The sequence below is a fragment of the Rhinoderma darwinii genome, chromosome 2, assembly GCF_050947455.1.
Source record: "Rhinoderma darwinii isolate aRhiDar2 chromosome 2, aRhiDar2.hap1, whole genome shotgun sequence".
In the NCBI taxonomy this organism is placed as follows: Eukaryota; Metazoa; Chordata; class Amphibia; order Anura; family Rhinodermatidae; genus Rhinoderma; species Rhinoderma darwinii.
This window is the reverse complement of record NC_134688.1, coordinates 66981279-67006903: the sequence shown is the minus strand read 5'-3', so window position 1 is coordinate 67006903 and position 25625 is coordinate 66981279.

Below are 25625 nucleotides of genomic sequence, written 5' to 3'. Positions count from 1 at the left end.
TTTTTTTTATATATTTTTTTATTTTATATGTTTTATAAAGAAAAAAATAATCCCCAGGGACCAAGAAATTGATCCTGAAGACTAAGAAGTGGTCAGTGATAGGAGATCACTGACCAAAAATGTAGGGGGAACACAAGAAGGAAGGGTAAAGGACTGGGTAGTGGATTGGGGAGGTGGGAAGCAGAAAAAAGTTGTCTTTTTTTGACTTTTTTTCACTCTTTTTCTTCTCTCCCTCTACTCACAACCGCTCTGAACGCCTCGCTATCTCCATCTCAGGGTGGGTGCGGCAGGATGTGATGTCAGGGAGAGGAAGTGAAGAGACAGATCGCCACTATTGGACAGTTAATCACTGACTGACCAATAGTGGCGATTGTGGAGGCGGGACCATCGCAATAGGCCCCGGCGTATTGAGCTGTGATAGCCTGCTGTCGGAAACAGCAGCTGTCACACCTCGTGCACGCGCCGGTGGAAAATGGCGATGCATTTTCCCTGCGACATAATATTCCGTCGCTGAGCGCGAACGGGGCGGTCAGCGCGACGGGATATTACGTTGCTGAGCTCGAAGGGGTTAAATACATTGAATACACAGTGTCAAGAAACTTTAATTTCACTTTTTCAATGGTTTTCAGTGACTTAAGTGATAAATTATCACGCTGCAGCAAGTTATCAGAGTCAGGATAAGGATTGCTATATCTGTACATGACTCCAAACAAAGAAACAAGAAGTTCATCTGCTCACCAGGCCATCCATGTGTCCAATAAACTCTCGGTGGGCGGATAATTGTCCGGTAACTTTATCCATTAAAATGGAGACGATCCAGAACTTAGGCCTCATTCACACGACAGTGAAAAACGGCCGTGTGATGGCCGTCCTTTTAACGGCTTTGACATGGCCGTTTTCAGAACAATGATATTCTATGGGTGCATTCACACGGCCGTTTTTTTAACGGCCCGTGAATAATGGCCGTCAAAAAATAGGGCATGTCCTATTTTTGGCCGTTTTAACGGCCTGACGGCCCCCATAGAAGTCAATGGATCCGTTTTTAACGGCTGTCAATACATGTAACAACCGTTAAAAACGGATCTGTTACATGGGGATTGGCAAGGGAACTACTAGTTCCCTTGCTGGCTATCGTTGGCATACTCACGTTTGCGGCGCTTCTTCAGGTGTGGTCACTCGTCTGTGGTCACTCGGGTTTGAAGGCGCCTCGATGACGTCATCGCCCCGTCGCGCTGCCTTGCCAGATCCCGTGCAGACGAGTGACCACAAGTGAAGAAGACAAGAGACGGCGCTGCTCTCGTGTGTATGTGGCACGATCTACAGGGAGGCTGGTGTGGCATCTACAGGCAGGCTGGTTTGACATCTACAGGGAGGCTGGTGTGGCATCTACAGGCAGGCTGGTGTGGCATCTACAGGCAGGCTGGTGTGGCATCTACAGGCAGGCTGGTGTGGCATCTACAGGCAGGCTGGTGTGGCATCTACAGGCAGGCTGGTGTGGCATCTACAGGGAGGCTGGTGTGGCATCTACAGGCAGGGTGGTGTGGCATCTACAGGGAAGCTGGTGTATTATCTACAGGGAGGCTGGTGTGGCATCTACAGGCAGGCTGGTGTGGCATCTACAGGGAGGCTGGTGTGGCATTTACAGGGAGGCTGGTGTGGCATCTACAGGGAGGCTGGTGTGGCATCTACAGGGAGGCTGGTGTGGCATCTACAGGGAGGCTGGTGTGGCATCTACAGGGAGGCTGGTGTGGCATCTACAGGGAGGCTGGTGTGGCATCTACAGGGAGGCTGGTCTGACATCTACAGGGAGGCTGGTGTGACATCTACAGGGAGGCTGGTGTGGCATCTACAGGGAGGCTGGTGTGGCATCTACAGGGAGGCTGGTGTGGCATCTACAGGCAGGCTGGTGTGGCATCTACAGGGAGGCTGGTGTGGCATCTACAGGGAGGCTGGTGTGGCATCTACAGGGAGGCTGGTGTGGCATCTACAGGGAGGCTGGTGTGGCATCTACAGGGAGACTGGTGTGGCATCTACAGGGAGGGTGGTGTGGCATCTACAGGGAGGCTGGTGTGGCATCTACAGGGAGGCTGGTGTGGCATCTACAGGGAGGCTGGTGTGGCATCTACAGGGAGGCTGGTGTGGCATCTACAGGGAGGCTGGTGTGGCATCTACAGGGAGGCTGGTGTGGTATCTACAGGGAGGCAGGTGTGGCATCATCTGCAGGGAGGTGTGTGGCATCATCTACAGGGTGGTGTGTGGCATCATCTACCGGGTGGTGTGTGGCATCATCTACAGGGAGGCTGGTGTGGCATCATATACAGGGAGGCTGGTGTGGCATTATATACAGGGAGGCGTGTGGCATCATCTACAGGGAGGCGCGTGGCATCATCTACAGGGAGGCGCGTGGCATCATCTACTGGGAGGCGCATGGCATCATCTACAGGGAGGCGCGTGGCATCATCTACAGGGAGGCGCGTGGCATCATCTACAGGGAGGCACGTGGCATCATCTACAGGGAGGCGCGTGGCATCATATACAGGGAGGCGCGTGGCATCATATACAGGGAGGCGTGTGGCATCATATACAGGGAGGCTGTAAATAGTGTCTAGGTGAACATGTGACCTTCGTTTGGTTGTTTTCAGGGGGTTGGGACAAAAAAAGCCTGACCAATGAAATTCATCAGTTTTTTTAACGGCCATGAAAAACTGATGCAAAATGGATGTCAAACGGCCATTAAAAACAGACAGATGGACTTGAAATGGATGAAAATTTAGAGACAAACTGATGCAAAATGGCCATGAAAAACTGACAGTTGATCAGTTTTAAATGGACATTTTTTTTCACTGTCGTGTGAATAAGGCCTAAGGCTACATTCACACGACAGTGAAAAAAAATGGCCATTAAAAACTGATCAACTGTCAGTTTTTCATGGCCGTTTTGCATCATTGTGTCTGCAAATTTTTATACACTTCCAGTCCGTCTGTCCGTTTTTAATGGCCGTTTGACATCCATTTTGCATCCGTTTTTCATGGCCGTTAAAAAAACTGATGAATTTAATTTGTCTGGCTTCTTTTGTCCCAACCCCCTGAAAACACCCAAACAAAGGTCATTGTCATGATTGTTTGACAGCCCCCCTGTAGATGATGCCACACAGCCCCCCTGTAGATGATGGCACACGGACCCCCTGTATATGATGCCACACAGACCCCCTGTAGATGATGAAACACAGACCCCCTGTAGATGATGGCACACAGACCCCCTGTAGATGATGGCACACAGACCCCCTGTAGATGATGGCTCACAGCCTCCCTGTAGATGATGTCACACAGCCCCCCTGTAGATGATGGCACACAGCCCCCCTGTAGATGATGGCACACAGCCCCCCTGTAGATGATGGCACACAGACCCCCTGTAGATGATGGCACACAGACCCCCTGTAGATGATGGCACACAGACCCCCTGTAGATGATGTCACACAGCCCCCCTGTAGATGATGGCACACGGACCCCCTGTATATGATGCCACACAGACCCCCTGTAGATGATGAAACACAGACCCCCTGTAGATGATGGCACACAGACCCCCTGTAGATGATGGCACACAGACCCCCTGTAGATGATGGATCACAGCCCCCCTGTAGATGATGACACAGACACCTCTCCGGAGAAAGCACCACACCCCCCCTCCCTGTGGTAATCTTCCGGGACTCTCTCTGTAAATTCTGGACCGTGCCGAAAAATTTGCTACAGTAGACAACAATGTCCCCTGTACTAGCGCCATGCTACCATAGTAGTGAGCGCAACAATATCCGTAATTTTTGTCCGCCTGAATGCCCTACATACTCACCGATGCATGACCGTCTACGTCACGAGTGATCTCTAGTCTCACTGGTTCTGCGAAGGCGACGCGAGGACGTATTCTCGTCACCTTCGCAGAACCCATGAAACTAGAGACCACATCTGTAGAGGACGGCGCTGCATCGGTGAGTATGTGTCATTGCGCCGCCGATTACCAGCAAGGGAGCCAATAGTTCCCTTGGCTCTTGAATCCCCAAATCACAGAACCGTTTTTAACGGCTGTTACATGTATTGACGGCCGTTAAAAATTGATCCATTGACTTCTATGGGGGCCGTCTGGCCGTGAAAGCGGCCAAAAATAGGACATGTTCTATTTTTTGACGGCCAATATTCACGGGTGGTTAAAAAAAGGCCGTGTGAATATACCCATAGAACAGCATTGTTCTGAAAGCGGACGTTTTTTACTGTTGTGTGAATGTAGCCTAAAACGAAATTCAATAAAATGTATCCTTTATTAGTTCAGATGTTGCCGTCTTTACCTTGACTTTTAACGCATTAAATAAACAATCCCTTATCTTGACTTTTTCAATGGCTTTTGTTGTGTGATATCACGCTGCAACAAATGATATTTTATTTCACATATAGCGAAAAGTAGTAATCCAAAAATAGGTTTTTAACGTTTCGGTCTATACATTCAACCTTCTTTAGACACGGATATGCGGCGCTTGTGACCTCGGTCGCTGTTGGGTAATGGCGCCATTATTTTTGGATTACTACTTTTCGCTATATGTGAAATCAAATATCACTTATTGCATAATACCTTGGAGTGCTGAGTTCCCATTTTTTACACATTGGCGTGGAAGCCTACTCACGCACACTTGAAACACGGAGTGCTGCGGGATCAAGAAAGTATCACGCTGCAACAAGTTATCAGAGTCAAGTTAAAGATGGCTACATCTGTATTACAGTATAAAATCCATCTAGTAACAGATTACACGTTTCATACATTACATGTTCTTAGTCGTAGCCCCTATAACCACACATGTATCTTTCTTCCATGTTTATAAACAGCAGTCCCATGTAACACCTATATCCAGTGTATGCACAGACAGTCTATCCAGGCAGTAGGAGATAATTAGATGATGTAACAGATACTGCAGCCGCTTATGATGTCACTGATGATGTCATAGACAGTACTAGCCGTTAGGTTCTATGTGCAGCTGGATTACATATTGTTTACAATTTCTGCCAATGACGTCTGGACCGGGACTGTGATTGACTGTGTGATTGACAGGTAAGATGCAGCATTTTATCATTAATTCTACATGTTACTGGACACATGAAATATATATGCTCTAGAATTCTCATATAAGGCCAGATTCACACTGGACATTACTGCAGCAATTTCTAACCATACCAACACCTCACCACAACTATATGATTGTAGAAGAATTTTTTTCTGGTGATTGTCGGGGGTTGTTTTTTTTTTTTTAGACAAACAGTTCAAGTTCCAGTAAAATGTTTCTATTAATGCAAGTAACAACTGAACATTTTACATTCAGATTTCAATGTTTCATATTTTCTCATTAAAGTTACAACTCAGTACAACAGAGTATGTTCACACAGCCTATTTTCAGCCGTTTTCCTGGCCGTAAACACTCCGAAAAACAGTCGAAAATACGGAGGCTGGACGCCTCCAAACATCTGCCCATTGATTTCAATGGGAAAAACTGTTTTTTTTTTTCGATGGTGCATTTTACGTGGGCGTTTGATAAAGCGGCGCATAAAAAACACCCTGTAAAAAGAAGTGCATTTCACTCCTTCGGCCGTTTTTGGAGCCGTTTTTCATTGTCTCAATAGAAAAACAGCTCCAAGAACGTTGGTAAAAACGCCTCAAAAAATGTTTGTGGTTTAAAAAATGGCTGAAAATCAGAGGCTGTTTTCCCTTGAAAAGAGCTCTGTATTTTAGAGACGTTTTTTAGTTAAGTGTGTGAACACACCCTTACCATTGTCTGAGAATTTCAGCTGTCAGTAATGTGGAATGTGACTTCTCAGTCGTTTTCAATATGATGTCTAATTTAATTTAATTAAATAGTCTTAAAAAGCTACCATATATTATCCTAATAAGGCTCAGCAGTAGCCAGGGCCGGCCTTAGGGGTGTGCGACCTGTGCCATTACATAGGGCGCATCCCTCCAGCAGGTGGAACGGGGCGCTGCGCTGGCTCCCTTCCACTGCTTGTGTTTTAGAAGCGGCCGGGCAACTCAGCAGCTGCCTTTCCGCCTGGGTGCTTCTCTCACTGACATCGCGTTTCTAGCAGCGAAAATCGGGATTCCTCTAGGACAGGGGTCGGGAACCTATGGCTCGCGAGCCAGATATGGCTCTTTTGATGGCCGTATCTGGCTCGCAGACAGGGCTCCTACCCAGTGGCGGATTATCATATGGGCGTTTCGGGCGGCCGCCCGAGGCTCCCAGGGGGCCCATGGCAGCCCGAAACGCACATTATCTCCTAAATCTATTCAGCGCGCTAGCGCTGCTAACGGCCGAAGATGGGGAGGAGCAGGGAATTCGCCGGTATCCAGGGGTAGGACACGCCTCCCTGACAGTGCGGGCCGCCGCCATTGAGTAACAGAACAGCGACGGACGGCTGTTCTGTTACTCCAAAGCAGCAAGAGAAGAGCCGGCGGGCGGTCACCGGCGCTGAGGTCAGTACAGGATTATCCTCCTGCCCAACTGGTTCCCGACCGCTGGCTGTATTTTTACGGCCAGCGGTCAGGGACGGGTGCTTAAAACCCGAGCCATAGACTTTCTACGGCTCGGGTTTTAACTTGCTGCCCGCGCGATCGGGCAGCTGAATGTCGGGTCTTCGGCTGTCAGTGACTGCCGGGGACCCTGAGGAGAAGACAGAAGCAGCTTTCGCTGCTTCTTTCTTCTCCGATGTCTTCTTACACAGCGTTCAATGAACGCTGTGTACAGGAATAGAGACAGCAGCAGCGGCGCTGTCTCTATTCCTCCCGGTGATCATGTGACAGGTCACATGATCGCCGGGTGCCGTTAGTGGCAGACTGTTGCTGGGTCTTACTAGACCCAGCACAGCCCTATTAGTGACAATCGTCACTGTGAGAGGGCTGATTTCCCCTGTAACTGGGGCTGCTGTGCAGCTCCAGTTACAGTGGAAAAACATGGTGTAAAACAAAGAGAAAGTAGATATAAAGTTCCCCAAAGGTCTTTTTTGACCTTTGAGGATCAGAACATAGTAATAAAAAATAGTAAAGTGCAAAAAAAAAATATAATAATAAATACACATAAAATACCCACCCCAAAAAAAACGTTCCCCCCGCCAATCATTGTTGTAACGCTAGCGCTGACCCAATTACCCTAATATAGACATGTAATATATTAAAATTTACGGTAGACAATGACGATCACAAATAAAAGGTCTATTTTAGGGTAAAACAATGTTATTACCAAAAAAAAATACAAGGGGGAGCGCTGTGTGGCACTATATACAAGGGGGAGCTCTGTGTGGCACTATATACAAGGGGGAGCGCTGTGTGACACTATATACAAGGGGGAGCGCTGTGAGGCACTATATACAAGGGGGAGCGCTGTGAGGCACTATATACAAGGGTGAGCGCTGTGAGGCACTATATACAAGGGGGAGCGCTGTGAGGCACTATATACAAGGGGGAGCGCTGTGAGGCACTATATACAAGGGGGAGCGCTGTGAGGCACTATATACAAGGGGGAGCGCTGTGAGGCACTATATACAAGGGGGAGCGCTGTGAGGCACTATATACAAGGGGGAGCGCTGTGAGGCAAGGGGGGGCTGTGTAGTGCTATCCACCGTGGTATGTGTGTGGCGCTCTTTATAGGGGGGGCTTTTTGGTGCTATTTACAAGAGGGGGAGGGCTGTGTGGCGCTCTCTACAGGGGGGCTGTATGGCACTATCTATAGGGGGCTGTGTGTAACGCTCTCTACGAGGGGGATGTGTGATATATAGAGGGGGCTGTGTATGGCGATATCTATGGGGGTGTGTAATATCTACAGGGGCTGTGTGTGGCACTATGTACAGGGGGCTGTGTGTATGGTGTTTTACAGTGTGTGGTATTATATTCAGGCGCGCAGTGTTTGGTGCTATTATATTTAGGGGTACACTATGTGGCACCATGATAACTTTATTTTCGTTTATAGGTGTGGAAATGTTGGAAAAGTGAGGAGACGTCTAAGTGGCAAATTCTGCAGAAATGAGTCATGGCCGGGAGAAGTCGTCATGAGCGCTGGACCGGATGGAGAAGAAAAGAGGAAAAAAACTACTAGAATCTGAGACGTCGTCACCTGTGAGTCACTAGATTTATAGAGAATCTGTCACCTCTCCTGGCATGTTTATTATAGGAAATCCTTGTATTTCACAAAAAGTCTTTCTGCGGTCCAGGACTGATAGACAATTCCCCTTGTCAGGAGGTTGTGTCCCTGCACAGTGTGATCCTGTCAGTATGTAGGGACACCGCGCTGTGACAAGGGGAATCGTAACACTGTTAATGCTTGCCCAAAAAGGTAGTGTTAAAAATAGTTACGGTGAGGAAGGGGGGCCCAAGTTTGGGTAACAGCCCAGGGCCCATGGTCTACTTAATCCGCCACTGCTCCTACCTGTCTATGGGAAGGATGCATGCACCGCGCTCCATCAGCCCGTGCACCGCGCTCCATCAGGCCGCGGTGCACGCTGATATTGGTAGTTCTTTGATGGCCTGATAAGCATTGGCGGCAGTGGTGAGCGGCAGGGAGCATGGACTACATTTCCCATAACTCCCTGCATAGCCGCGCCGTCTGCAAGCACGCACCTGCGTCCCCTAGTGAAGCGGCATTCTTTCATCTGCGAATGCCTCAAAGCTGGCATTCTCTCAACATCAGGTGGGAAGAATGCCAGCTTCCAGTCATGCGCAGGAAAAAGAAGAAGCCAGACTGCTGGACTGATGTCATGCATCGCAAGCTCACAATGTAAGTTATTTATTTAATTTTTTTACTGCTAATTACCATTGTTTCAGTCCAGTTGTGGCTTTATACAGCAGGGAGGAGCATTCCTTGCTGTACTAAGTGAACATTGGAGCGATTGATCTGTCAATGGCCCTTTAAACATATTGTACGGCTCTCGCGGAATTATATTTCAAAATATGTGGCGTTTACGGCTCTCTTAGCCAAAAAGGTTCCTGACCCCTGCTCTAGGAGATGGGGGCATTGGGGATTGGCATTTGTAAATTGCCCACATTGTGACCCCCCCTAATGTCAGTCATGGACAACTGGGCCTGGGTGTGACTGCAACCTCTTCACCCCTATAGTTATGTTCCCTGGGTTTACACTAACATTACAAAATGTTTTCAATGTCTGACTCGTCCTGTGATAGAAAATGAAAGGTGTGAATGTAAATATATTATTATTCATTCTAGATATGGGGTTATTTTATGTTTATTCCATTATGTATTTTACAGACATTTATGACATCTGAATATGTGGCACCAGTGACAGCCGACATGCTAGGACATACACTGTATATATGTAAGTATTATAGCAAATGACAACCTATAGAAATTCTATAATCTGATGTCATCCAGAATGTTCCTATAGAGACACATGACAAGACTGTGGGAACAAATTCCCCAATGTTGTTCATTCAAGGCCTGTCTTAGGGGTGTGCGACCTGTGCGGTTACACTGGGTGCATCACCTGTCACTAATGAATGGGGCGCCACTGGTCTTGATGTCTGGGGCACCCATTGCTTGAACACTCAATCCCACTCTTCATGTAAAAAAAGTAAAGGGCACTGCTCAGGATGCAGATACAATTCCTTGATAATGGATTACATTACAGTGTGGCAGACAGTACTTGTCTGGCAGTGTTATTTGGGCACTGTATGATTGCAGTATTTGAGTACTATATTCTACGCCATAAAGCTGAATTCAGACGCTGCAGATTTGCTGCGCGGCAAAATTCATAAGTGTTACAGGTGAATAGTTACAGTCTCAAAAACTCATCCACATGTGGCAAAAGTAAACGCTGGGAATTTTGCTGCAGCTTTATATTATTATTATTATAGAAATGCTCCATAAAGAAGATATTATGGTATTAGTAATATATAAGGGACTTGTTATTTATGTAATTTCCTAATACACATTTGGCTTATGGGGGAGCACACAGCGCACACAGAGTGTCTACATTACCAGTACTGCAGTCTGTGCGCAACCATACAGGTCCGTCCACATGAAGTTGCTGTGTACATGAGCCCTAATGTACATTTCCTTCATTGTTGGGTGGTCTATACTGAGCACACGTCTGTCTGGAGAAATAAAACTACACAATTATTGTTTTTTCCAGAACACCTTAAGATCGGCTGCCTGCTGCCAGGGGGACTCTCTGAAGCAATATTTCATCTATGCAAGGTGCGTCTCTTATTAGTTACTATATGCAGTATCCACCAATACCCTCCACAGTTAGAATTACACTTTTTGTATGTCCTGGGTCAGAATGCCCCTTTTGTATGGCCCCACAGTAATGAAGCCGCCTTTTCTAAGCCCCGACTCAGTCCTTTTATCCCTCATATTAATAGTGCCCCCTTTGCTCCTATAAAATAAAAAAATATACTCAATAGACGACCAACCGGGTCAGACATTTCGCTTCCTCCCTGCGCCGTTATTGTTTGTCCAATTTCAGGGGCGTATGGAGCCCCAGAGCTGTGGGCCACCCCAAATCCCTGGACCCCAGCCGGTCATCCTATTTACCCCTTTGGTAATTTTACACTGGTTGGGGACTGGACCCTGTTCTAGATAGAAATGTTGCCATTGATTGAGATTTGTCCTAATACATTGTCTTTCTTTCTCCTAGAATTAATTCCTCATAAGAGTTAATGATAACCACACGTCCCAGGGGGGCAGATCAAAGATTAAGCAGAGCCCTCCACCTCACATCACATAACGTTCTACATTCAGTCGGATGTATTCAGTAGGAGAGTCCAAGGTCAGTGTATTTTATTAACTGCATCTCTAAATGATCACATACTGTGTATTACTGGTCAATACTGAAGAGGGCACTACCACCATAGATGGCCTGGGCACCCTCAACTTACACTGCCGATCCGGCATTTAGGGCCCAAACCTATAATATAAAAAAAACAGAAAGATACAATCCCTAGTTTATTGACTTGGTGATGTTATTTGGGCACTGTATGATTAAATTATTTGGACACTACATGGTGCATCATAAGGGGGAGGACGTCACAGATACTGCACATGTCACCAATAAACCTAAGGCCGGCCCTGGATGTGACACAATAGCTGCCACGTGACATGCCATCCACACGGACATGACCGCTGTGGCCTAGCAACTAAAGACAACAGAACCACCAGCGCAGGAGCCACAGGGAATTTAAAAAATGAGTAGGGACAATTTGTTATTTTTAGCCATATGCGGCTTAGACTAAGGTTTATGAAACTGTCAGAAAACCCCTTTAATAATTATTTTGTCTGTTGAATCCAGAAATCCAATTTACCATTTCCTACTCTCTCTGCTCCAGTCCAAAAGACTCCACAAAAGACAAATTAGAAGTTTTCCATTAAGGATAAGATTATATAGAAGAATAACAATAAGCTCCTGGTCCCTGATACAAAATCTATACCAGGGTCCTCCAACTATTATGTGCCATTATACTGCTGGTGTTATTTGTGTGGCAGAGGGGCATTGGACTCGCCCTGTGATAGAAAATGAAATGTGTGAAAGTAAATATATTATTATTCATTATAGATATGGGGTTATTTTATGTATGTGCATTACCCATTATGTATTTTACAGACATTTATAACATCTGAATATGTGGCACCAGTGACAGCTGACATGCTAGAAGATCCACTGTATATATGTAAGTATTATATCAAATAACAACCTATAGAAATTCTATAATGTGATGTCATCCAGAATGTTCCTATAGAGACACATGACAAGACTGTGGGAACAATCTCCCTGATGTTTTCAATAGGCTGAACATATATTTGTTGATATGATGAACCATACTAAGCGCACGTCATAATATCTTCACAGTTTATACTTTTTGTTCCAGAATTTCTTGAGATCGGCTGCCTGCTGCCAGGGGGACTCTCTGAAGTAATATTTCATCTATATGCGGTATGTCCATCATTAGTTACTATATACAGTATCCACCAGTAGCTCTGTACATTGAAAAAGTAATGAGTGGGCAAAATGCCAAGAAAGGCGTAGCAGTGGGGAACCTTGGATAGTTGGTAGGAATAGGCACAATGTAAGTTAGGGGTATCTTTGTCCAAAAATGCTGGCCTCATGGCTCGGTTTGGGACTGAACGTAGGTGTAAGGTAATTGGGTGAGGGAGTGTAGGGGGATTTTAGACAGCTTTGGTCTGCCAAGAACATTTGCGATGTGTCAAGGCCTGGATGCAATAGACAAGGACTTAAGTGAGTTTCATTACACAGTCATAATCTGCAGGCATAGGTGATAATGGACACTGGCAGATTGTTTTTATATTTACAGCACTCAAGCGGAAAGCAATGGAAGGTGCCAGGATATTGCCACGTATAGAGCCCCCACAAGTCATGCAGCACAAGGACCTGGACTTGGGGTGTACTGGATTGTTTGGAGCAAATGGCATCAAGGAAGCAAGGCAGGTATCCTCAATGGTATCATTCTAGCAAAAATTTTAGGGAACATGGCACGATGATGGGCCAAGTGCCAGGATCCTTGCGCAGGGATCCAGGGTCGATGAAGGCAGCAATATCCCAGTAGGGCCTCATAATCTCAACATGGGAGAGGGACACCTTGGGGTTGCCAAAATGTTTAGAACACGGGGTACTGGCACAATGTTTGGAATTACAGGAGCAGCGCATCTGGATGTAAAGAGAAGCAGAAGAAGACAACAGTAGCTGGTTGAGTCTGATTCTGATCTGTCAGATGATAATAAGTGGTCTGATGTTGGGGATAGATGGGCCAATGGGCAAGACGTTTAAGATGCTGAAAAAAATGTTTACGCAGGATAAAGTAAAAAGGTAAAAGCGAGGAGGCGTGATACCAAAAGCCAATCCTTTACTGGAAAGAGGGGGTAAAGTTTGGGGCCAGGAAACATGTTTGTTGATTTCTACCTACACACACTTGTCCCAGGAAATGTTGGGAGACATAAGGGAGGAAAGGCTTGTCTAGTTTTTGTGATGTCTATGGAAGATTTTGTTTAGTTTTGCAGTGTTATGGTGGTGGAGCAAGGACCCCCTTATTGATCAGGTGCCAATAAAAAGGGATGGTGCCTGTGAAGCAGGCTGGTAAGTATAAAAAAAATACATCTGTCGCATCTAAAAGAGGCATCAGTAAACGATGAAATAGACAAGGAGTTGAGTGAGTTGCATCATTAAAGCAGAATCTGCAGGCACGGATGACAATGGATACTTGCAGAATGTTTTTTTCTGCCTACAGGACTCAATTGAGAAGCAGTGGAAAGGACGCGGATATCGCCACGGATAGGGCATCCACGAGTCATGCAGCACAAGGAACTGGACTTCTGATGTAATTGACTGTTTGGAGGAGATGGCGTACATTTGCGAAGAATGTAGTTGGCTTTCAAAGCGCGTAAGCAGTCTTGTATCATCACTTCAACATGCCGTGTGGTTTATAAAATGTTTTGCTAATAAATTCATCACATTGTCATGAGGATTGCTGGACCGTATTTTCTTCTGTTTACTTTATATTTATTGGACAGTGCTAACGCCATACAGCCCTCCCTGTAAAGAACGCCATACAGCCCTCCTGTAGAGAACGCCATACAGTCCCCCTGCAGAGAACGCCATACAGCCCCCCCTGTTGAGAACGCCATACAGCCCCCCCTGTAGAGAACGCCATACAGCCCCCCCTGTAGGGAACGCCATACATCCCCCCCCTGTAGAGAACGCCATAGAGCCCCCCCCCTGTAGGGAACGCCATACAGCCCCCCCTGTAGGGAACGCCATACAGCCCTCCCCTGTAGGGAACGCCTTACAGCATTCCCCCCCTGTAGGGAACGCCATACAGCGTCCCCCCTCCCAAAAAAATGCGACCTACAGCGTGTCCTACAAAATACATGTATCCCCTATCCACAGGATAGGGGATACATGTGAGATCGCTGGCAGCGAAAGCTGCTTCTATCCTCTCCTCAGGGTCCCCGGCAGTCACTGACAGCCGGAGACCCGACATTCAGCAGCCCGATCGCGCGGGCAGTAAGTTAAAACCGGAGTCGTAAAAAGTCTATGGCTCGGGTTTTAAGGACCCTGACCGCTGGCGTAAAAATACAGCCAGCGGTCGGGAACCAGTTGAAGGAACAGTGTCATCACAATTTTTTTTTAAATATGTTAAAGATGTTAGAGCTTTATTAAAAACGTTTATATTTATTTGTGTGTTTGTGTTTTACTTTTTCTTATTTTTACACTTTTTCTTCCCTATGGGGGCTGCCATTTTTTGTTCCATTTCTGTATGTGTCGATTAACGACACATACAGACATGGAATACGGCAGCCACAGTCCCATAGGGACTGCAAACGGGTCCCGTTCCATCCACTTCTGTGTATGCCGTCTGTGTGGGAACTGCACATGCGCCGCTCCCACACAGTAAATTTGAAACTGGCGCCGTCCGGCGCCATTTTCCTGTGGACCGGAAGTCGCGGCCGGACAGTAAGATTACTACTTCCGGTCGCGGCTTCCGGACTTGTGCACTTGGACCAGCGGCATGAGACGGAGCGGACGGGCCGGAGGGAGCCGCGGCGGCAGGAGCAGGTAAGAGATTTTAATGTATGTTCGTGTTTGTGTACGTTTACTACTGTATGTAAACCTACTACACTGTGTGTTAGCTCAAAAAATGGCAACACACAGTGTAGGAGGTTAGACCGTTCAAACCCCTCGTTTATCCCGGCACTAGCCAGGATAAAGGAGGGGGGGGATGCTGAGAGCTCACTAGAGCGAGGGCTTTTTACCCAATTCAGCAATGCTGCAATTTTGGGAATAGCTCCATCTAGTGACCAGCAATGGGAAATATTATAAATTAGAATCTAATTTATAATATTTCCTGACTCGTGAAAAAAATAAAAAAAATTTGAACAATGTTTAATCACCTACACACTAAATGTTTAATTAAAAAAAAAAACAACATGTTTTTCTGGCAACACATTCCCTTTAATGGCAGAGCGGGGAGATACCTCCCTGCTCTGCCGTAGTGTTCAGTGGCGTCCCGCTGTAGCAGCCATAGCGGCTGCCAGCGGAGCCTCCGGCCATGGTGGGGGCCCGTGCCGGCGGGCGACATGGGCCCCCTCATGCCGCGGGCCCTGTAGCAGCCGCTACGGCTGCTACGGCGGTAGTTACGCCACTGCTCAGTACATATATACAACACTAAAAAAATCTCAGTGTTATGACTGCGGACCTCTGTCGCTCACCCTGTGATGAACGGCCGCGACCGCAACTTCCTGGCCACCTCCCCAGAGACCACGGCTGGCGCGGCCTTCCCTTCCTGGAGTGTGCGAGGAGTGCCTTAAAGGGCCAGCGTGCGTACTTCCTAAAAGTTTTCTATCCTACCCCAGTGCACCCTGGATTATAAAAAGGTATCTGCCCTTCCACTCCTTGCTTAAGCGTTGTTTGTACTTTTCCCATGTTTGTATTGCAAAGGGTCCCTTAGTATTTTCCTGCTTGATCCCAGAGTTCCCGTTCCCTGCATCCTATTTCCTGTATCCCTTGCTGTTTCCTAACTGTGCCTGCCTTTTATCAGAGTCGTGTGGTACCGCCGGCTGGATATGCCACGTCTGTATGTCATCTACCATTCCTGGTACCATCCGCTTCGTCTGGCGCAACCTGCCACACCTAGCCCTATCTGAGCCGGAGCCCACGGCCTAGTGGGTCCACATACGGATGTAGCCATCTTTATCTTGACTCTGATAACTTGTTGCAGCGTGATATCACACAAAAATAACCATTGAGAAGTCATTGAAAAGGTCAAGATAAGGGATCTTTCCACTGTGTATTTAATGCGTTATTAGTCAAGCTAAAGTCAGCTACATATGTTCCCTAGATTGTGACAGTACGCTCAGGCCATGGAACCCGCTGGCCAGCCTAAGACCACAGTTCAGGTCATACAGACGGATATGCGTGACCTATATGCACGTCAGCAATTACTAAGGGGTGGACCCCAATAGTATATATTGTATCTATATGCACGTCAGGATCAACTCCTCTTGGCTGTAAACTCCATCATCGCCCGACTGGATCAACTCCCTGTTCCTTCCCCAGAGACTGCTGCCGTTCCACTGCCTAATACTCCTACTGTCTGTTTTCCGGATCCACAGTTGCACTGCCTCTTTTTCCTCGCTATGACTGCGTGCTCACCATTTCTCCTCTGATGAGGCCAAGGTAGCGTTCATTATTTCCCTCCTCGCTGGCAAGTCCCTCGCATGGGCGAACCCCATCCTGGAATGACAGGGGCCCAAATTTTCGGACTTAGCCCTGTTCTTACAGACTTTTTGTGACGTGTTCAAGAAGCCGGGTCGAACATCCTTAGCAGCAGCCACTCTGCTAACCCTCAAGCAAGGGGGTCCACAGCAGGAGAGTATGCCATCTCCTTCCGTACCCTGGCAGCAGAGTTGGCATGGAACAATGAAGCATTGGTGGCGACCTATGGCATGGACTGTCCTCACACACCATGGACGAGCTTGCAGCCCGCGACCTCCCACCTACCTTGGATGCCCATATCCTGTTGGCTACCCGGGTCAACATGAGGATCCAGGAAAGCGATGAGGAGGTTCGGTGGAGAGACGTTTTCACAGATTAGCACCCTCGTTCCAGAGACCACTACTGCCCCCTCTTGTTGCTCTACCTGAGGAACCAATGCAGGTAGACAGAGTCAAGTTGTCCGAGCAGGAGAAAGAGCGCTGACGCTCTTCAGGTCTGTATTTGTATTGCGGCCTTAAAGGCCCTTTCGTGCGCCAATGTCCACAAAAGCCGGGAAACTCCAGCTCCTAGAGAGGCAACTCTAGGTGGGATGATGCCAAACATCAAAACCTCTTCCAAATTATCTATTCCTGTGACCATCATCTCGGGAGAGACATCACACTTCTCCTCTGCCTATTTTGACTCCAGGGCAGCTGCAGATTTCATCCAGCAGGATTTAGTAGACCGACTACATCTACCCACAGTTCTTCTAGGACTGTGCGCATGCCACCATCCTGCAAAGGCCAGGGGGGGGGGGGGGTTTACCTATAACCCTTAAATAATTAGACCGACACCAATTTCCTTTTAACGTGGGTTGACTCGAGGGTCGGCCACAGGTTTATTTATTATTTATTTATTATCCAATTTCCACATAACTTATTAACCGTTTCATACCCGTATGCCAGCCTGCCTAGGGCAGGGCATGTAGGTCACTTCTTTTATAACAAAATACCGCCACGAGGAGGATGCGCATCCTCAACTGCGCACCCCTCCTCCTTCACGACCCCCGGTCAACCTGAACAAAGCCTCCTCCATGCCATCCTGGAGACCGGACAAAAAGATGTCCAGCCCAATATCCGTGAGGTGCACCCCATCCAGCAACAGTAAACACCTATTATCCCCTTCCAACTGCCTCTGCCGAATAACCACCCCCCCACCAGCTCTGACATACCTCGAGACCCTGGTGTTCAACAGGCGCCTCCCCCTTTCAATAGCGTTAAGATCACGTGCTCCCGCCCATTCCGCCCGCGGAATCACCTCAGACCATACTAAAACCAACTGGGAGAAGAACGACGTAAACCTTTCCAAATCGGACTGAATCAACGCTATCAGCTCGCCCAACCGCACCGAACACAGGTCGTTCCCTCCAACATGTATCACCAACACAGTAGGAGCCGCCCGCTGCCTACTAATCGCTACCACTTCAGGTAAGACATCCAACCATCTTAGTCCACGAACTCCTCTCCAGTGCACATCAGCTCCCAGGATCCCCAACGAAAGACCTCCTGGCCGTATAGAAGCCCGCAGTTCAGCCCAAAAAACATAGGAATGGCCGATAATCCAAATAACCGGATGAGGACCTGCAATAAACATAATATTAATGTAAAATCAAATCCGGGCGAATATAACCAGCAAAACACTCAGAACGCCAGCGCCCTATGCGCCGAACCTCCCCATCTGGCAAACCCAATTCGCTGGCCATAGTAGCAGCACCTATCCGGAATGAGTGAGTACCAAAAGTCCTTGTGGGGAAACCCAGCCCTGGATAAGGCGGACCTGAACACCGCCGTGAACTGGAACCTGGTAAGAGGTTTGCCATCTGCATGGGCTAGGAACTGGGCCCCGGGCAACCTGGCCCGCGCGTATTGTGTAATGGCTTGTACTGGGCAAGCCGGCCTAGGTACCGGCCGCAGAGAAATCCAACAACCCTTCCCAAACGTATCTGTCTTGGACCTCCGTATGCGTAAACGGACGCCGGCACTAGCCAACACCACGTCGTCAGCCAGCAGGCCCCCCGGGCGGGTGGCCGCCATGGCTACCAATTCGGAAATGCGTAGGGCACCGAAAAAGGCCAATGCAAACGCCGCAGTGAGCAACTTAACTTCAAAGGGAGAAGAACAGACGACAGGCAACTCCTGTAACAGTTTTATTAGAATTGGGTAAGAGACCGGGCGCCTGACCGCGGACTTCTTCCATCCCTTTAACGCCTGTGTTATGAAAAAGGACTTGGTAACATCCGGCCACGCGCGCAATTTAAAAAAGAAGGCCAAACCTGAGAGTCGCCGCTGCGCTATCGCACCCGAAACCCCTTGCTGTAATAATTTAGGCAAGTATGACAACACGTAAGAGCTAAGATTAGCCGCGTCCGGCCCCAAGGGACGCTCACCCACCACCTCCAGCCACTCGTTCCACGCCTAACCATATGCCGCCCAAGTGGATGGTGCGAGCAATGCTCTCACAAGGGGGGTCAACTGAAGTCCATCATCTTCCACAACGAGTCCGGGCAGCTGGCCCCTGCCAAATCCGCCTGTGGGCAAAGTGAACGGAACGCCTGCCAATTAAAACGCGACAAAGCATCAGCAACTTTATTATAAATACCGGGAATATGCCTGGACCTGAAATTGATGTTGTGTTGGAGGCATCATAAAACTAGACGCCTGAGCAACACAACCACCGGGGGGGGGGGGGAAGAAGAGGTTAAGTGATTCACAGCATGAACAACACTAGCATTATCTGACCAGAATACCACTGATGAATTAGCCATTCTCTCTCCCCACAGCTCAACCGCAACTATGATAGGAAATATTTCGAGGAGCGTCAAATTTCTGCACCAGCCCCGATCACGCCACCCTGGAGGCCAGGGAGAAGCACACCAAGATGAACCGAGAATGGCGCCAAAACCAGCACAACCAGCGGCGTCAGTGAACAACTGAATCTCGTGGCTGGATACCGGGGGGCTACGCCAGCACGTTCCCCCATTATAATCAGCTATGAAATTGACCCACACCTGTAAGTCACTCCTCAGCCCTGCAGTAATGCGCACATGGTGTGTAGGGGACCGAGCCCCAACCGTGGCTAACGACAAACGACGCGAGAAAATACGGCCCATGGGCATGATCCTACTTGCAAACACCAACAAACCCATTAATGACTGAACCTGCCGTAGCTGCAACTTTTTGGCCGCTATGGCTGCGGACAGGTGAGACCTCAATTTTGAGACCTTGTCCGCCGGCAAACGGAACACCATCTGCACCGAATCAATCTCGATTCCCAGGAAAGACAAAACCGTAGTAGGACCCTCAGTCTTTTCCTCCGAAAGGGGAACACCGAATCGCCCCGATATACTGCGAAACGAATCAAGCAACGATTGGCAACGTGTCGAACTGGCGGGGCCTACGAAAAGAAATTCGTCTAAGTAGTGTGTAGTGTACTTACAACCCGTAACGTCTCTCAAAACCCACTCTAGGAAAGAACTAAAAACCTCAAAATAATAACAGGAAATGGAGCATCCCATAGGTAGGCACATATCATAAAACACTTGCCCTTGCAACTGGCAGCCGAGTAAGTGATAACAATCAGGGTGGACAGGCAGCAATCTGAACGCGGATTCCACGTCGGATTTTGCCATGAGAGCACCCTGGCCCGCCTGGCATACTAATTCAACTGCCCTATCAAAAGATACATAGGAGACAGCCGCTAGGTCCTTATCTATACCGTCGTTAACCGAACGCCCCTTGGGGTATGACAAGTGGTGTATTAAACGGAATTTCCCAGGCTCCTTCTTGGGAACTACGCCTAAAGGGGAAACCCGTAAGTTAGGGAATGGTAAAACCGAGAAGGGGCCAGCCATCCAGCCCAACTCCACCTCTTTGTCCACCTTGGCCCTGACGACCTCCGGGAACTCGGACGCCGATTTTAAATTTCCCGAAAAAAGGGGCGCCGGGTTGAAAACGAAAGGGATAAAGAAACCGAATGAAAAACCGGTCCTAAGCAGGGCGGCTTCCCCCATCTTGGGGTACCGGTCTAGCCATGGCAACATCTCTAACACGCGGATTGGGGTCCTCGATCCTACCCGTACTATTGGGACGTGGGCCTTGAGCGCTCCGCCGATTGCACCGCACAGCTGGGTGGGCGGCGCCGCAGGATGAGCATTCGTGCTTAAATTTGCAGGAAGCGTAAAATTTACAGTGTCCCTCATTGAAAAGCCAGCAGGACCCGTTGCGCTTACTGTTGAGGGCCCCGGCCCCCGCGGCTGCAAAATCTGGTGGGGAAGGGGCGCCGGGCTGAAAGGGGCGTTGTGACATCATAAGTCTGAGCCACACATCCGTTGCCTTAGTGTCCCAACCCACCTCCGGTTTTTGTGACATGCGCCTGCGAAACTCCTCATCATACCGCCACCAGGCCGTAACCCCATGAGACTTATAAGCACTAAAAACCGTATCTAAATACACGAAAAGCTGGAATGATTTTTCCGGGTTATTCTGGGAAGCTACGCATCCTAACACCGCAAACGCCTGTACCCAATTGTTAAAAGTTCTCGCTACTTTGGGCTTGGTCGGGACCCCTCTTTCAAAACGACGTTCCCTGTCGACGGTAGCCGAGTCCACAGACACCAGGGACCAAATATCCACGTACTCATTACGCGCTATTTTTTCCCGGGTATCATCAGATAAATGAGCTCCAAGGCGGGGGAATCCCGCAAAAATATGTATCCCTGAAGGCGGGTAAGGAAGGGCCTGTCATAGACGTAGACGCTTCCACTAGCGTTTTTGGTACCTCCAGCGGTGCCGGGGTGGGGAGGGCATTCGCCCCACCCGCCAACAGGGATCGTAACACATTCACAATTTCAACATCAGATGTGGCCCCCGAACCCCAAGCCCGAAGGCAATCATACTCACTGCGTCCAGAAGCTGGCGCTGGAACCAGAGCCGTTGAAGGCGGCGGTGGGGGAGGGGCAGTTGCAGAGGATGCTACTGGCACCTCTCCCATCCTTGTGCTCGCGGACCTTCGGCGACCGGACGCCCGTTTGCTATGGCGACGCCCGTCATGGCTGCGGCGCCTGCCTTGATGGGACGACCCAGTGCAAGAGCTCGACGATCCAGAACTTGAGGATGAAGGAGTCCGTCTACGTCGCGATCGCCGCCTGCTGCGCCTGGAGGAGCGGCGTCTGGAAGACCGCCGTGAGCGGGATCGCCGAGTCCTGTTGGTGCCCCTTGAGCTGACTGACGACGCCCGCTCAATAACGTCCATAGCCGCAAGACTAGGACCCCCGGCAGTAGGAACGACCAGTGCATCCACAGCAGTCGTGGGAAGAGGCGGCGGTAGTGGTGCCCGCAGTGAAAGAAGTCCTCCTAACTGTCACCTACTGAATCGCTGTCCGCCACATCCAATGGGGGGGGTGACGTTTCATGCCACCCTCCCGTAGCAGCGCTAGGTGGGATGTGCTGCGGGACTGACCCTCTGGTGCTGCTTCTAGTTCCCATCCCACGACCTGTTGGAAGGAGAGTCGCTGCCGGATTAGCCTGTGTACACCCCAGTGGCGGCCGTGCTGCTGCCCTAGGCCGAGCCCTTCCCAGTCCAGTGGAAGTAGCCGGGCCTGGAGACGGGGGGATCACGTCCTCCTGCCGGTCTTGCGATAGCTGCTGCGCGGGACCTAACTGTGCCTGCGCCACCTGACTAGGGGCCTCTGCCCGAACTCGCTGGGTACCGGAGGGAGACAACCGCACCGGCGGCCTAGAGCGACGCCCAGAACGCCTCGCGGGGAGCTGACTGCTTCCAGGAAGTTCGGGTGCCACGGTCTCGTCTAACAGAGACCGCAGCCATACCGAACCCTCATTATGCAGGCGATAGCGGATAAGTTCCTCTAACTCTTGCCGGTTCATGTTCCCGAGGTAAGTTTACTCACCACCGTGGACAAGCAAACGGCCAGAAGAGGAAGATGGCCGCCCTCCGCTGACTTAAGAACCCTTGCCATGAAGGGAGAGTCCCCCGACCGCAGCCCGCCTCCGGAACGCCCATAGGGGCGGGTCCTTATGTCCCCATTACGACTCCTTACACACGCTGCTCCCTGCTCTACCCGCCCTGGCCTGCCTATTAACCCTTTAACCCCCGCTGTGCCGCACAGTCATGAGCCCAGCGGCTAATACGCCTGAGGGCTTCCAGAGAGATCCCTTGCTGTTGCTTCTGTAAATGGACTACCATTGCCCGATCCTATTGTGGCTATCATGAAACCACTTACGTTACAAATCGGAGTCCTTCACTCAGAACAGATCAACTTCCTCGTCCTGCCTAAAGCCACCAACCCGGTTCTGCTGGGTCTGCCTTGGCTTCGTCTACACGCCCAGGTCCTTCACTGGAGTTCTGGAGAGGTCCCCCAATGGGGGCCAAGATGCCTTAGCCGCTGCCTGCAACAGGTCCGCCCTGTTTTGCCTGCACTGCCTCAGTCACTCTCCGATCTACCATCTCATTAAGCCAGTTTTGAGGACATCTTCAGTAAGAGCAGGTAGATAAAAACAGTGGGAACCAGGTGGGATCCAATGTAAAAAAGAGACACCATACAGGCGCAATACTTTTTTGAGAAAAAATATATATATAATTAATTGTCTAAAACAATAGATCATAATAAAACATACATAAAAAAGAGAGATAGAGGGTCTCTTGAGGTACAACGCGTTTAGTGGAAACAGAACCACTTTATCAAGTAAACATGAGACCATAAAGTTTTTTCCAGAGAACCCCTTTAATGACCACCGTGAAAAGGCGTATTGTCATTAAGGGGTTAAATTCGCAGTGTTGGACGGTCATCTCCAGTTTACTGTTGTATCATTATTATACCGAAATTTATATTATATTATATAATATAATAATATATTATATAATATATATATTATTATATTATACCTGTTAGGAGATGATGTCACCCTCAGATGAAGGCTGTGCCGAAACGTGCGTCGTGGTTGGCGCCATCCCGGTTGTGTCATATAGATGGGTATATATTGAGGCATGTTATTTCATATGCTGTACTCTTTTGAACATGTGTTGCACCTATCCTAGGACCATCACTACTTGTATTTAGCTTCTTGTCCATGTCCTTGTCCATCCTGCAGTATTGTAAAGACAATTTATATTATATATGGTATATATATCCTTATTTCATATATATTACTTAGCACTATACACTTTATAAATAAGATGTATCCGTATTGTTATGGGCATGTGTTCACCCTGTGTATTTCACTCTGGAGATGTTGCTATATCTATTGTGTGACACTTTTTATTCATTTGTCCTCTATATTTAATAAAGTTTTTTGATACTTTTCAAAAGCATCACTATTGGTGCTTGGTGCCATTATTGTTTAGGTCAGGTTTGCCCCCTGCCGCTAGGGGCTGTGGGCTAACACAGCAGGAGGCGTGTGCAGATGCCTGAGGGACTCAGTGGTGTGCCTGCTGAACATGGTGGGCGGTTCCCTGGTGAAGGGTGCGGGGTCCATCCCAGGTTTTCACGTGGGCGGTCCTGTAAAACATTTTTTCCTTGTTAACCCTCTTCCGGTGAGTTATGAGGCGGTTGCGGTCTCAGTCCAGACTGAGACACCTAATTTGGTAAACAGGGATAACTAGGCTGTGTATGTCTGCTTCGAGGGATCGGTGCCCATCTTAAGCAGGAGGTCAGGAAACAAATAGGGAAGGATGAGTATGTGGAGATGTTCTCCCTTCTCCCCTTGGAGAAGTTCTATCTGGATCAGGGGAAGAGGGGCTAGGGCATAAAAGAAGGAGGAGGAGAAAAGGCGTTATCTCCTGATTCCGCAAATGTTTACCAATTGGTTAATATGGTGAACGTTTTCATTTGCGATTCTAGCTAGTGATTTGCGAAAAGACCACGGAGCACTGCTCGGCCCTTTTATGTTTTATGGATTCCATTGGGGAAGCATATAGGGTGTATAAGGGCCTGGTATGGCTCCGTTATGATAAAGAAGTCACAGTACAGCTGACACTAAGCTTTATGCAGAACATAGTGGAATGTCAAAAACAGCAAAAAAAATCAAGAGAATCAAAAGAAATTTAATAAAACAACACCAGTCCCAAGTGAATATAATTCGTAATGTTGTAGGGGGGTAAGGGAATGATAATGCTGGGAACTCTCTCTGTTATACTCTACTTAAACCCTATTCACACACAAGAAACAGAGTATAGAGCCAAGTATATATGAAAAGAATAACAAATTTTATTAAATACATATAAAAACATACATATTAAAAAGCTACATGAGTGGAGAGACTCTATATGATATGAACACAGGTAAGTAGGAAAACCAAGTGTATGGTGTGTTTAAAGTCCTTATATTAAGGACATATGAATAGGGCAGTGTGCTATCGTATATAACGTTAGTTATTTGAGTGTGAGCTGTTTTGTTAAGGACAGAAGTGTCCAAAGGGTGTTTTCTAGAGTAAAATACTCCCAACATTAATAACTCAGATAGCCTTACCCATAATAGTAGTCCTGGTAGCCTGGATACCTGTGTGTAGAACAATAAGATGTCATTTTTTATCAAAATTTCTTATTTTCACAGGAAACAAAATACCCCATTTTGTTGCCCAATTTGTCCTTGGTGCGGCAATACCCCATTTGTGGTGATAAACTGCCGTTTGGGCCCATGGGAGGGCTCAGAAGGAAAGGACCACCATTTGGCCTACTGGAGTTTTTCTGGTGCTAAGTCATGTATGGAGAAGCCCCTGAGGTACCAGTACAGTTGAAACCCCTGAGAAGTGACCCCATTTTAAAAACTACACCCCTTAAGACATTCATCTAGAGGTGTAGTGAGCCTTTTGACCCCACAGGTACTGTGTAAAAGATAATGTGCAGCAGATGGGGCAGAGTGAGATTTGCAATTTTCTATATATATATGGCATGTCCGTGCCCGATATAGTTAATACAAGGACATCTCTCTTGTCCTTGTACTTGACACACAATATGTTGCTGCTAGATTGTGCCCTGCTCTCACCCCTTCTGAGTGTTTGCCCAAGCAGAATCTTAGGGAGGCCTCTCAGATTTTTTCTAGCAGTGCCGCATGCCGCAGGACTTCTGGAAGCGAGGCACTTGAAGAGTGGGACGCTGGTATAAAAATTATCCAAGTAGAGGTGGTAACCCTGGTCCAGCAGTGGGTGCACCAAATCCCACACAATTTTTGCATTAATTCCCAGTAAGGGGGGGCATTCTGGGGGCTGAATACTGCTGTCCTTCCCTTCATACATCCTAAATTTGTAGGTATACCCTGATGCACTCTCGCACAGCTTATACATCTTTACGCCATACCTTGCCCTCTTACTTG